This window comes from Ovis canadensis, chromosome 16 (assembly GCF_042477335.2).
Source record: "Ovis canadensis isolate MfBH-ARS-UI-01 breed Bighorn chromosome 16, ARS-UI_OviCan_v2, whole genome shotgun sequence".
Classification (NCBI taxonomy): Eukaryota; Metazoa; Chordata; class Mammalia; order Artiodactyla; family Bovidae; genus Ovis; species Ovis canadensis.
This window is the reverse complement of record NC_091260.1, coordinates 84,114,196-84,128,084: the sequence shown is the minus strand read 5'-3', so window position 1 is coordinate 84,128,084 and position 13,889 is coordinate 84,114,196.

Genomic DNA, 13,889 nt, shown 5'->3' with positions numbered 1-13,889 from the left:
TGGGCTGCCCAGCTGTAGGTTAACCGAGGGTGTTTTCTTGGGGGAGGGGAATGGACACCCCAGCCCTGAGCTCGTGCTCTGGATGGTACCCTCCCTGCAGCCATCTGGGCCCCTTTCCTGTTAAAGTTCTCTCCCGCAGCAGCAGGCTGGCCAGCCCATGGTCAGGAGGGGTGGGGCAGGCTTTAAATACTCTAGTCCAGGGTGGTGTCCCAGGGAGACCCCAGCCCACCTGAGGATTCCAGGGGGAGGAATTGATGCGTGGTGGGGGTGGGTGACAGAAGCCCATGGGAGGTGGCGAGGAAGCCAGGGCACGGCCCAGCCTCACCTCCAGCCTGGCCCTTGGAGGAGCTGGAGCCAGGAGGAGCTAGGCACCGGGGAATGTTTGCTTTTTCCTCTTCACCGTCCAGGAGGACAGGCCAGCTGGGCACCCCCTACGGGTGATGCTGGCCAGGCCGGGGGAGCCAACCTCGGGCCTGGCCTCCAGGGCCTTCAGACAAGGGCGTGGCAGGATCCCAGCGGCCCCAGCAGCCCAGGACACTGGCCTGGAGACCGGTGTGGGCTGGGCCTCTTCCAGGACAGGGCAGGGGCCCCCGGGGTGGCTGGGCCCCTCTCTGTCTCCCCCTCTCCTCCCAGGGGATCCAGAACCCCAGCCCCCTTCTCAGGCCTGTGGCCCTGAGCCGAGTGGACGGAGGGGTTGGCCTCACATGTGCACCATCTCCCTGCAGCCCAGGGAGTCACCCCCACCCCCAGGAGGCGGGCCCAGGGGTGCTCATCACTCACACCAACACCTCCAGGGAGTCACCCCCCTCCACCAGGAGGCTGGCCCAGGGGGGTGCTCATTACTCGCTCCCACACCCCCAGGACCGTCTGCTCCCTGTCTTCCTTCTCCCATGAGCCTTGGAAACGGTGGACTTTCCATGAGAGTCGTCCTGTGGGCTCAGGGCTGGGGGCCGCCTGATTTTCCCGTGTCCCTGGGAAGTTCTGGGCGCTCATGTGGGCGCTAACGGCCTGTTTGCAGAGATGAGGCTTGTTTCAATCACGCTGGGCCTCTCCCCCGACGGGCGGGAGGCGCCTGATTAGCATCGCGGTCTTGCCGACGCTCCTGCTGATTTAGGGTTATTTCTCTCTGCCCGCACGTCTGTGTCCTCAGAGTGACCGATGGCCCCTCCGTTAATAAGCGGAGCTTGTTCTGGGGCCCGAATGGCCGTCCTGTGCCCCGGAGGCGGCTGCCCTGTGAGTGTTTGATTCGGAAAGTTTGTTTGCCTGAGTCAGTGGTTTGCAGCTCGTGTGTGTTTGCTGAGAGGAGTGGGAGGCAGCCGTGGGGTCAGCGGGGCTGTCTCAGTGACTTCACGTGGAACCCACTCAGAAGTGGTTTCCTGGGCTAAACCGCACTGTGGGTCCAGCTGAAAATTCCAGAGATGAGCTCCTCTGGTGCGGCTAAGGCAGGGGCCTCGCTGCTCCCCGGGGAGGGCGGGACGGGGTCCTGGGTGGGTCTGGGGTGGGCGGGCGTGGACCGGGGGCCTGCTGTGGGCTCGGCCTCGCTGACACAGCAGGAGCGAGTGGTTCTGGAAAGGGTCAGAGGTGAGGGCGTCTCCAGAGCCTGCCCACCGCCCCTCCTCCCCCCGCCCTCCCGTCTGTGCCTGCCCGTCCCTTCCCCACGTCCTGGAGGAGCCCCTTGCCCCCAGCATGCCCTCCCGTGGGGTAGCCTTGAGGTCCTGCGGGCATGCCTGGCGGGGGAGGCAGCCCCACGGGCGTCTGTGCCTCCCAGCCTGGCCCCAGCTCTGATGGAAGAGGTGTGTCCGTCTCGGGCCCGCGGTCGGTGCCATCCCAGCCGTGGGGACTGGATGCTGGCCTTGTTCCTGCCCTGACCACTGACCACCCTCTGTCTGTCCTGCCCATGGGCCCTGGGCCTGCTGGCCGTAGGCACTCCTCCTTCTCCATCAGCTCTGGGCAGGGGAGGAGCTGCTGTCAGCGGGCCCTCCCCGTCGCCACTGCTCACAGAGGGGCAGCCTGGCTGCCTGGGGCCCCTCAGAGGGGCCGTGCGGGGAGGCAGGCTGAGATGCCCCCCAACCCACCCCAGAGCTATAGCCAGGCTAGAGCCCCATCCCAGCTGCGCTGCATGGGCAAAAAGAAATACAATCTTCTAAAAGCTATAGTTGCAAAGGCTTAAACCAAATCCCTAAGAGCAAAGCAGAGCTGAGCGGAGCTTGCCGTCTCCGTTTGGTCTGGGGTGGGTTGTCAGCGCCCCCGCCCTGCTCCGATTCGCTCTGTTCACACGAGCCCCCATCGTGCTGTGAATGGGGGGCCCTGTCCTCCCTCGGAGCTCGTGGGCTGGATGGTGGGGGCCAGCGTTACCTGGGCTCCATCCTGGTCTCAGTTGCAGGCTGGACCGTGTCCCCCAGATTTGTGTGCTGGTGTTTGAACCCCGGAACTTCAGGGAGGGGCTCCGGATTCAGGTACAGCGAGGCCCTCAGGTGGCTCTGATTCCACAGACCGGGTCCCTGTAAGAAGACGACCTCAGGACGTGGACACAGAGAGAAACACAGGAGGGCCCGGCCGTCTGAGGACAGAGACCATAGGGGGACCGGGGCCAAGACCCCCGAGATCACTGCAGGGCGTGGTCTGAGCCGCCCGCCCGACACGCCTGGTGGGCCTGGAGCAGAGATGGCCCCCATGCCTCAGGCGCCTTCCCAGGTGGCTCTCCGCCTCCGCCAGCGGCCCTGCTCGGGGGTCTCGGGGGCAGGGGTGATGCGGGGTCCTGCTGCCCCTGGGGCCCTGAGGGTGCTCTGCCAGCAGAGACGGGTCCCTGAGCTTCACCACCAGGCTCGCAGGGACGCCCTGACCCGGTCAGGGCCTCTGCCTCTCCCTGGCGGCTTGGCGGCCACTCCGCAAGAAGACTTTCTGCAGGTCGCTCGCTGCTGAGAGGGGGCACACGGTCACCCCCGCCCACGCTGCCAGCCTCTCCCACTGGGTGAGCAGGGCAGGACCCTGCCAGGTCCATGCACATTGGGGCCCCTATTTGGCGAGGGCCTCCCGGGAGAGTCCATCTGGGGCCGCCAGAATTCCCCCTCGACACCTGCTGGGGGGCTGTGGGCACGTGGGGGCTAGCCCTGGAGGAGGACCATCCCAGCTCTTGGCTCTCTTGCCCTGGGAGGGAGGCTCTGGGCGAGGAAGCCACCCACCCCAGCCATGCCTGGCTCCCCCTGGCCATTTCCTTCAGGCTCCGTGGTTGGAAGGCCTCCTTGGACACAAGGGGGACGCAGGGCCCCTGTAGTTGCTGCCCAGGGTTCCTGGGTGGTGGGAAGGCAGCTTATCCTGAAACGGTATCCCCCCAGCTCTGCCTGGATGAATCCGGGAACTCGGGGGTCCCAGAGGCCCCCCCCCAGAGCTGTCTTCAGAGGAGGGCAGACGAAGGAGCCGCCACCCCGGTCTGGCCAGTGTCGGGGGGACCGAGGGGCCGCGGGGGCCGGGCTTAACTGGCCAGGCTCACCTGAGCCTGCTTCCGGGTCCCCAAGGCCACCAGGCGTCCACAGCTCCTCCCCCGTCCTCCAGCAGCGGGAGGCCCCAGGCCGGTGGCGGGCGAGGGGGTGGCAGCCTGCCGGCCTTGACCGTCCTTCCATCCAGGGGAGGGGGGGGTGACACAGGACCCAGGGTCCCCTGGCCTCTGGAGTTGGGAGCCCAGTGGTGAGTGCCGCTGACTCAGAGCAGGGGTCCCCGGCGGCGGCCCCTTCCCTCCCTTCTGCGCAGCACATGGGGTGGGGGGAGAGGGGGGCGGACACCTGAGGGGGTCCCGGGCCCCGGGCGGGCGGGTGCCCTCTGCGGCCAGGCCGTGAGCAGGGCTCACCCCGCAGCCCCTTCCGCGGCCCCCTGGCCCGGCCCTCCCGTCCTTCCTCGGGGCCCGGCTCGTCCCTGCCCCGGGCTTTCCCGGCCAAGCGGAGCCTGCGGCCCTCTTGCCTTCAGTGTCCAGGCTTCTCCTGAAGGCGCCAGGCCAGCCACTCACACAGCTTCCCCACCCCCTTGATGGCCCTCAAGCCCACGAGCCCTCGAGCCAGTGCCAGGAGCCTTGGTGGGTGGAGAAGCCACTCAGGGCAGGAGGGGCCAGGCACCTGCCTCCGTGTTGCGGGGTCCTCCGCCGGCTCAGGCCCAGGCCCTGGCCTCTGGGGTACCCCGGGTCCACAGGCGACGCCCCTGCGCTGGCCCAGAGCCTGGAGAGCTGTGAGCCGCCTGGGCTGCTGCCCGCCACCCTCCGGCCTGGCATTTCACCTCGGCCCCCGAGTCTATGGCCTGCCACCCACGCGCCTGGCACGGTGGATGCCGCATCTCACAGTACTGCAGGCTGGGTTACCCAGGACGGTGCCAGGGTTCCCTCTATCCACGCCGGGCGTCGGGCTTCATCTCCGGAAGGCCCCGTGGCCCCTCCTGGTCCTCTCGTTGCGGTCCTGGGTCCCTGACACCCATTTGTCCTGCAGCCATCAGAGGCAATGGTGACGAGCCGCCGTCCTGACGTGGGCGACGGGTGGGCGCCAATGTTACCCACTCGCAGCAGGAGACGCGCGCTCGGATCCCAACAAAAGGTCACATTTGCAAGAAGTAAAGAGGAAACACGGGTAATTGGTTCAGAAGCTGCTGGCTGATACCTCGCCCTGAGAGGCGATCTGACGGACTTGAAGCCTTTTTGTTCAGGTAATTAAAAATGAGATTTCATTACATCATTAAAAATGAGGGCAGGCGGGCTGCTTTCTCAGATACTATAGCGTTGTCACAGGAGGCGCGTGGACCCGGCCAGGCGGGGCGCTCAGTGTGTGAATAATGGACTCTCGGTCCCCGACCCTCTCGGCTGGGGTGGAGGCCGGTGGGGGGCTGCTCAGAGCTGTGGGGACCCCACTGTAGGGTCTGGGGAGGAAACCCACCTGCACCTCCAAACGAGGCCCGAGCTGTCCTTGGTCCAGCCTGAGAGAAGCCCCGCTGGGAAGGCGTGTGGAGGATGAGTCTGGAGGCGCTCCCCTGGGCGCCCCTGTCCTCCCCCGGTCAGGGTGACCGACGCTGCCCATGGGCAGAGCAGAGGTGCAAGTGGTCAGTTCAAGGACCAGGACCCGGCCTGGCTGTGTCCCCGAGGCTCAGACGCGGCGCCACATGCAGGCCACCCCACGACGGTCCCCCAGAAAATCGGTGAGAGCTTTGTACCAGGAAATCCCACGGCTGATAAACCCGAGGTGAAATCTCACACCTGAAAATGAAGTTAGGCGTGTTCTGTGAGTCTTATTTGCATACTGTCCTTTCTTTCAAGCTCAACGACACTCGCAGGCACTTTCTGCAGACCTGCACGTGGCGGCCCGTGGAGGGCGGGAACGGAGCTGGTCTCCAGAGTTTGGGCTGAATTAAGGTCTCCACAGCGGTAACTGGGTGCTGCCTGGGGGCTGGGCGTGCCGCAGCCGCTTTGTGCCTTGCTGGCCACCTTCCCGCTGAACCGGCCACACGAGGCCCCGCCTGCGTCCTGATGTCCGGCAGTGGGTCTCCCCCGTAAATCCCCTGACGAAGGGTCAGATGCCTGCAAAGCCCACTGTCATCTTTTGATGAAATATTTTTTGTTGCTTAGAAGAGGAAAAATCACAATACTCCGGATCTTTCTTTCTTAAAGCACAGTTCTCAGTAAACGTAATTCTTCTTTAGACCCATTTAGGCTGTAAACAGCAATTGGTTTCCACCCGGATTTTAGAGTTAAAACAGTATGTACTGCAGTAGATATTTTTTTGGCCTTAACAAAAGTACTTATTAATTAAATCCCAATTTTATGTAAGAGTAATTCTGTGCCAGAGGGATGGTGGTTATTTCCTCATAAACTTCCCTTCATAGTCTGGATTTCCAGGATTCTCATTTTTAACTAAATGCCAGTGAGAAACCACCCACCATATTGAAAGCTTTTTTCTCCTATTATTTGCGATTTGTCCGCTTCTGAGAGTGAAATCAGCTGAAAAACTTCAAGAACATAATAAATTCTGCAGAAAGTTGTGTTGTTTTGGTCAGTACAAAAGCCCCACAGAAACGAATCGTGTTTTCTGATGATTTCCGGGGAGTGGCCGCTGGCCCCACTGGCCGAGGACTGTGCCCAGCCGTCCTGGCTTGTCTCGGGTCCAGGTTCTCCGTAAGCTCTGATGACCGTGGAGTGAAGCTGCCAACAGAGGCCCGAAACCCACTCTCCGACCCTGACGGCGGGCAGTCAGCAGAAGCACCCCCTTGTGGCCCAGATGCTTGGCACAGGAGGACGCGTCCGGTGACCCAGGGACCGTCCACTCAGCAGGGACCAGCAGGAGCGGACCTGGGGTACCACTGCAGGCAGGCCTGGTGGGGGCCGCCCCAGGCCTGCGCTCAGCCTCAAACCCGAGGGAAGCAGAAGTTGCCTGGAGGTCACAGCTGGAGGAGGGCATGGCAGCCCCGTCCAGTGTTCCTGGCTGGAGAGCCCCACGGACAGAGGAGCCTGGTGGGCCACAGGCCAGGGGGCCACAGAGAGGCAGACATGACTGAGTGACTTAGCAGGCACCTGCACACCCAGCTCAGCGAAAGGAGCTCGCCTTGTCCGGCAACAGCCATTTGCAAAGGGGGTAAACCACGGGTGCCTTTTCATGCTCACACATACCACCCCGCACTCCCCATAGTTAGACTCTCAGGGGCCCCCATGCCGTGGCAGAGCCTAGCTGTGCCCGTCTGGATGGGCGGGGGGGTCCATGCTCCCTGCGCAGCGCAGCGGGCATAAGGGCAGTGGCCTTCCTGGGGGCGGCCTTGGACCAGGCCTCTGTGCTAACTGAGCCCGGGGACCACCTGCACCGTCCCTGCCCTGTCCCTCACCCTCTGCTCTCCCACGGACACGCCCAGACTTTGCCCCATGACCCATGACCCTGCCGCTGTTCAGAGTGTCAGAGGGCCCGGCACACAGGCGGGCTCAGTGGCTGCGGCCCCTTGCCTGGCTCCCGGCCTGTGCTTCCCCCTTTCCCGAGGAGACACTGGAGCCAAGGCCGCAGCGTCGTGGGGGCCCCCGTGGGGCTTTAGCGCCCAGCTTGCAAGATTCCTGCCGCAGCAGAGCGGGGAGCAGGGCAGTGGGGGGGACGATGTGGGGGAACTCTGATCCCTGGAAAGGAAGAGTAGCTTTCAAATCCACAAAGTGGAGCCAAATGAACAGGCTGCCACCCCAGGGACCTGGTGGACGTGCAGGGGTCTGGAGGCAGGAGGTAGCCCTTTTCTCTCTCCCCTTGGACTCTTCCCAAGGATGCCCTTCAGGTGATGCTGGGCAGACCTGGAGGGGAGGGGAAGGGAGGGGAGGAGGAAGTGGGGAGGAGGGGAGGGGGATGGGAGGAGGGGGAGGGAAGAGGGAGGGAGATGGGGGAAGGAGGAAGGAGGGGAGGAGGGGAAGGGAGGAGGGGGAGGGGAGGAAGGGGAGGGGAGGAGGATGCCTCTGGCAGCCAGGTACCACCAGCCCCCAGGCCTCTGCATTCTAACCCCTGCCTGGTCTCCCATGATTATGTTAATCATTTCAAGGGGAAACAATCTTTGTGTTAATAAGATGCAGGTTTTGATACAGGAGAATCGAGTTAATTGACTACTTATATGAGAAAAATGCTGAGTCCTGATGTCAAGTACATGATAAACACAGTACAGTCTAACACTTGAGCTGGGCTTTGCCGCTGGAGAGCCCGCCATGAGTTATGGACCGTGCTGGCCCAGCCACGCCTGTCTGGGCTGCTTCCTTGTGGCACAGCCGCCGAGTTTTCATTTTGAGTCAGTTGTTGTCACTCACAAGTTTTAAGGAAAATTCTTATCGATTTTAATATCAGGGAAGTTATTTTTATTTTCCTGTGAGTCTAAAGGTCTGTTAAAATCAGTTCTACGGTTCCGGTTCTTTTTTACTGGATCATTTGGGATGGGCAGCAGAGAGTGTTTTTGTGGGGAGAGCGGGCCTGGGGCTTGGATCCCAGCAGGATGGACACCCTCCAGGGAGGCGAGGAGACCCAGAAGCAGGGTCCTGGCCACCCGCGGGGGAGTGGGGGCAGCGTCTGTCTTACAAGGGCGCTGCGCGTTATTGAAGCCAGATTCCTTCAACGCTAAGCCGGGTTTCCTTCTGTCCATCCTCTGGTCCTTGGAAGGTGAAAACAAGTGAAAGCGTTAGTTGCTCTGTCGCATTCGACTCTTTCCGACCCCGGGGACTGTAGCCCGCCAGGCTCCTCTGTCCACGGGGATTCTCCAGTCACGAATACTGAGGGGGTTGCCATGCCCTGCGCCAGGGGCTCTTCCCGGGCGGGACTGAGCCTGCACCTCCTGCCTTGGTGTGAGGGTCCTTCACCATCTGGCCCCCAGGGGTTTCCTCTTGTCTGCTCTGTAGTCCTTGGAACCCTAACCCAGTGTGCTGTTTCCCGAAGCGGGCGGAACCCCCAGGCCCCAAGCAAACAGCCCGCCCTCGAGAACGCTTTCTGAAGGGGGCTGGTTTGGTTTTGGGGCCCTAGAGTCTCCCTCAGGACCCGTTTTGGCGCGCCATCCTGAAGGTGGGTTAGAACCCACGTCAGACCTCCCTCGGCAAGTGGGGCTTCCTCTCCAGCTCACGGGAATGTTTCAGATGGTGGTTAAACCCTGTCTCTGATGGAGGAGCTGTGATGTGGTCCACGGTGGTAAACGGAGCGTGCCGGCCACCCCCAGCCCCATCCCGGAGGTGTAGCTCTGGTGGACTGGGTTCTGCCTCCTCGGACCTTGCAGCCAACTTTCAGCGAACGAGGAGCCTGCGGCCCCACTGGCAGGGATGACAGAGCTACGTTCCGCTGGGTGATGGATCCCTAAAGGCGACGGCGTCGTCCGTGTCTCATTAGCGGAGAGGCTCATTCTCCCCATTGTCAAACGAAAGAGATTTTGAAGATTTTCGCTCATCTGGAGGTTTGGATCAGAAAAATTCTGTGGCTTATAAAGTCATTTGTGTCCCTGTTGCGATTGTGTTCACAGTGGAAGGGTGACACAAAGGTCAGCTATAACTCCGCGGTTGCGTTTTAGCTTCGAAAAAATGTAATATTGATCGATAAGAAAATGGGAAAGACTATCAGCGCCTGACTTGATCTTCTCCGACCTTTAGCCGCCACGTGCGTTTTACTCTGAAATGTTCCGCCTCCAGTTCAAGAGGGTTGTCCTGGTTAGTCTCCTGCTTGGTTAACGCGCGGCCGGCCCCTCCCTGTGCCGGGCGCCGGTTCCGTGCCTCCTGCTCCATGGTGCTTTCTCTGCACCCAGAGCGGCTGCCGCCGATGCCAACGGGCTTGCTCGGAGCCCCAAAGCGTCGCATCAGCAGGCACTTGATGTTCCGCCGGCCTGCGTGCTCTGGAGTAAATCACTAAGGCGGGAGAGTCCTGCGTGCATGAGTGTCCCCGTGGGAGGCCGCTGCGTGCCAGGGACGCGGGCCTCTCGGGAGAGCAGGCCACGTGTGGGGAGTGCCATCTGGGTGGGAGGTGGCGGTCAGGACCAGTGCCTGCAGGGACCACGCTGGCCTGGGCGGGGATGGGCACTTGGGGCCGACACGGGCTCCAGGCGTGGGGGGCCGCCCCGGCGGGGCTCCCGAGGGCGGCGGGGCATGGCTGCAGTCCGCTCGCCCTTCGCCCTGTGCGGGGGGCAGTGTGCACCCCCCGGCCCTTCCTCGGGACGGGGGCAGACGGCGTGCAGACTGCAAGGTGCAGAGAGGAGGCAGGCTGAGCCCAGGGTGCCAGCAGCAGTCAGGGCTTTGGGCAAGCTGAGGGGCTCTGCCCGGGGAGGAAAGAGGCCCCCGAAGTCAGGTCCACCCAGAGCCTGCAACTCTGACCCGGGTTAGAAATGGGGCCTCGGTGGACGTGGTCGGCTTAAGACGAGGCTGCGGCGGGTGAGGGTCAGGCCTGAATCCAGCAGGACTGGCTCTTCTGAGGGGGAGACCTGGACACAGACGCAGGGCGAAGCCACACGAGGGCAGCAGGGCCGCAGGAGAGGCGGACGCCCCCTCGACGCCCCCAGGGAGCAGCCCTGCGGCCTCCGTCTCCAGCTTCCGCGCCCCCTTCTGGCCCAGCACTGGGGAGAGCGGGTGGAGGACGGAGCCCCCGGCGTGTGGACAGGGTCGCAGGCAGGACTCGGGAGCAGAGGGGTCCTGGGCTGACTGCCGGGTCGGCGGGGAGGAGCCCCCCGAGGCGCTCCCCCACCTCCCCTCCCCCGCCGCCCCCCCGGGCGGTGAGCGCCCGCCGGGCCCAGGGGACCGGCCTGCCCCTGAGGCTGGGCCCCGCTCTGCCCTGCAGGCCCCGGCCTCTCCCCTGCGGAGACGTCACCGCGCCGGCTCCAGGGACTCGCCTGCCGGGGCTCCGAGCTCTGGGAGTCCCGCGGGGCTCCACGGTGAGGGGGCTCCGTGCTGAGGGGGCTCCGTGCTGAGGGAATCTCCATGCTGAGGGGGCTCAGTGCTGAGGGGCTCCGTGCTGAGGGGCTCTGTGCTGAGGGGGCTCCGTGCTGAGGGAATCTCCATGCTGAGGGAATCTCCATGCTGAGGGGGCTCCATGCTGAGGGGCTCCGTGGTGAGGGGCTCCGTGCTGAGGGAATCTCTGTGCTGAGGGAATCTCTGTGGTGAGGGAATCTCTGTGGTGAGGGAATCTGCCTGCTGAGGGGGCTCCGTGCTGAGGGAATGTCCGTGCTGAGGGGCTCTGTGGTGAGGGGCTCAGTGCTGAGGGGCTCTGTGCTGAGGGGGCTCCGTGCTGAGGGAATCTCCATGCTGAGGGAATCTCCATGCTGAGGGGGCTCCATGCTGAGGGGCTCCGTGGTGAGGGGCTCCGTGCTGAGGGAATCTCTGTGCTGAGGGAATCTCTGTGCTGAGGGAATCTCTGTGCTGAGGGAATCTCCATGCTGAGGGGGCTCCATGCTGAGGGGCTCCGTGGTGAGGGGCTCCGTGGTGAGGGGCTCCGTGCTGAGGGAATCTCTGTGCTGAGGGAATCTCTGTGCTGAGGGAATCTCTGTGGTGAGGGAATCTGCCTGCTGAGGGGGCTCCGTGCTGAGGGAATGTCCGTGCTGAGGGGCTCTGTGGTGAGGGGCTCAGTGCTGAGGGGGCTCCGTGCTGAGGGGCTCTGTGCTGAGGGAATCTCTGTGCTGAGGGAATCTCTGTGCTGAGGGAATCTCTGTGCTGAGGGGGCTCCGTGCTGAGGGAATCTCTGTGCTGAGGGAATCTCCGTGCTGAGGGAATCTCCGTGCTGAGGGGGCTCCGTGCTGAGGGAATCTCTGTGCTGAGGGAATCTCCGTGGTGAGGGAATCTCCATGCTGAGGGGGCTCCGTGCTGAGGGGGCTCCGTGCTGAGGGAATCTCTGTGCTGAGGGAATCTCTGTGCTGAGGGAATCTCTGTGCTGAGGGAATCTCCGTGCTGAGGGAATCTCCGTGCTGAGGGGGCTCCGTGCTGAGGGAATCTCTGTGCTGAGGGAATCTCCGTGCTGAGGGAATCTCCATGCTGAGGGGCTCCGTGCTGAGGGGCTCCGTGGAGGCCGCTGGCTGTGGGCGCCGCTCAGCCCCTCCTCACCCGCAGTCTCCGCTCTCCTGGGCCGGGCGCTCCGGGCTCTGGCCCTTCTCAGGGACAGGGGGCAGGAAGGGCCCTGATAAGGCCTCCGGGCAGGTTATCTGCCGCCCCCTGAGAGGCTGAGAGGGGAGTGCTGTCATCTGGGGCGCAGGGCGCCCTGGGGCACGCGGGGCACGACCTCTGTCAGCACCAGGGCTGAGCGGAGGCCGGGCCGCCTCACCCAGGGCGCCGCGAGGGCCCGGGAGGGGCCGCTGTGGGGGAGAGGAGCCCGCTGGTGGGCGGCAGCGGGCCAGCGTGCGGCGTCGCGGATGGCCAGCCCCGCGGGTTTTGTTAAACGCACGCTCTCTTATCTTCCGGGAAACAGCAAGAGTGTTGGAAGGGTGAAGGGCGGCTCCTTCGTCTGGAAGACACAGGCATTTCTCGTGACCGCGGCTTCCGCATCCACCCGTGTGTAAACAGCCTGCGGCACCCGAACGCCTGCGACAGAGCCTCCGCTCACGCACGCCACACACGGCCCCCTCCCGCCGGAAGTGCCGCCTGACCGGTTCATCTGCCGGGTAGACGAGACTTGAACGGGTTTCCCCCCAAAACGATGGTTGCTTTCTACTTCCTGTGATCACTTTCAAGGTTGGGAGGGTGATTCCATACAGTTTGTGCTCAGCAATGCTTTTCTTGGTGGGTAAGGTTTCCACGCCTGGACGTCCACACTCAGCTTAGCGTTTAGAGGCTGCAGTGGTAGGTGGGAAGGACACCTTCCTGTCGAGAATTCAAGACGGTCTGAAGCACCTAAAATGCATCATATTTTATTCAGCAACCTACACTGGTGTGGCATGGCAAATTCCCAACTACCCCTTAATAAGAAGAGTGATGCGCGGCTACTCACTGGAATCATAGCTGGATTTTATCTCATTAGAAAGGCACCGTGCTGATATTTCAGGAGGTACACCCCATTACTCATTCCTTATACGTGTGCCGCCAAAGTAATTTTTCAGGGTGGAAGAGGTGTGATTCACGATCTTTCAGAGAGGAGTTTTCTAGATTATAAATTCCATTCTAGCCTAAAAAACTTACCAAAGTCATAAAAAACTGATATCTTGGTATTAGGAGAAAAAGTACTTTTAAACAGTATAAGCCTATAAAATGCATTCTGTAAGCTCTGCTCAAAAAAATCAACTTAGGTGAACTGAGGAAGGTGTTTGCTGCTGCTCTGAGAGACCAGAGGTGTTGACCAGCCCTGGAGTAGTATGGAAACCACCGAGTTAGTACCGTATTCCAGGAGCCAGAGGGATTTTAAACGAAAACCTACGGTCTCTGCTTGGATGTGTGTTGGGGGTGGAGGTGGAAACACATGAGAGCAAGTGCCCAAGAGCCACACACCAAATGTTCACCGGACTACGACCGAACCCAGGGACACAGGAGCCGGCTGATTCCGGGACCTAAACCTGAAATACTCTGGCTCTGTCCTCTGCGGGCTGCACGCATTTCAATGCCATGTGCTCTGAAAATGGTGCTTTGGTTTTGCCCCTTGTCTCTGGGAATCCCTGCCTTTAAATTGAATTCCAGTGGAAAACTAGCCCCCCAGGAGCTGCATGGAGTGCTGGGTCTTTGGGAGCCAGCTCCGGCTCCTCCTTGCTGAGTCCACATCCCACACCCCACCCCTGGTGCCCCTGCCTGAGTTTCTTTTCCTCAGACTCATTCTTGGGTCTCAGCACACAGAAGCGGGAAGATCAGCGTGTCTTCCTGGGAGAGTCAAGGCCTGCTGAGAGGCGTTTTTGTGTTGCCTTTAAATACAAAAGGCAACGTTTAGTAGACGGACAGTTGTGGACGTGTAGTAGATTTGTGGACGTGTAGTTGATTTACAGGAGAAGGCGGTGGCACCCCACTCCGGTACTCTTGCCTGGAAAATCCCATGGACGGAGGAGCCTGGTGGGCTGCAGTCAGTCCATGGGGTTGCTGAGGGTCGGACATGACTGAGTGACTTCACTTTCACTTTTCACTTTCATGCACTCGAGAAGGCAATGGCAGCCCACTCCAGTGTTCTTGCCTGGAGAATCCCAGGGACGGGGGAGCCTGGTGGGCTGCCGTCTATGGGGTCGCACAGGGTCGGACACGACTGACGTGACTCAGCAGCAGCAGCAGCGGTTGATTTACAGTGTTGCTCTTTTCTGTCGTACAGCAAGCTGATTCAGGTAAACACATACAAGCAGTCTTGTTCATGCTCCTTTCCACTGGGGTTTATCACAGGATTCCCTCTGCAACACAGCTGTGGCTTAGTTGCTCAGTCGTGTCTGACTCTTTGCGATCCCATGGACTGTAGCCCACCAGGCTCCTCTGTCTGTGGGATTTTCCAGGCAAG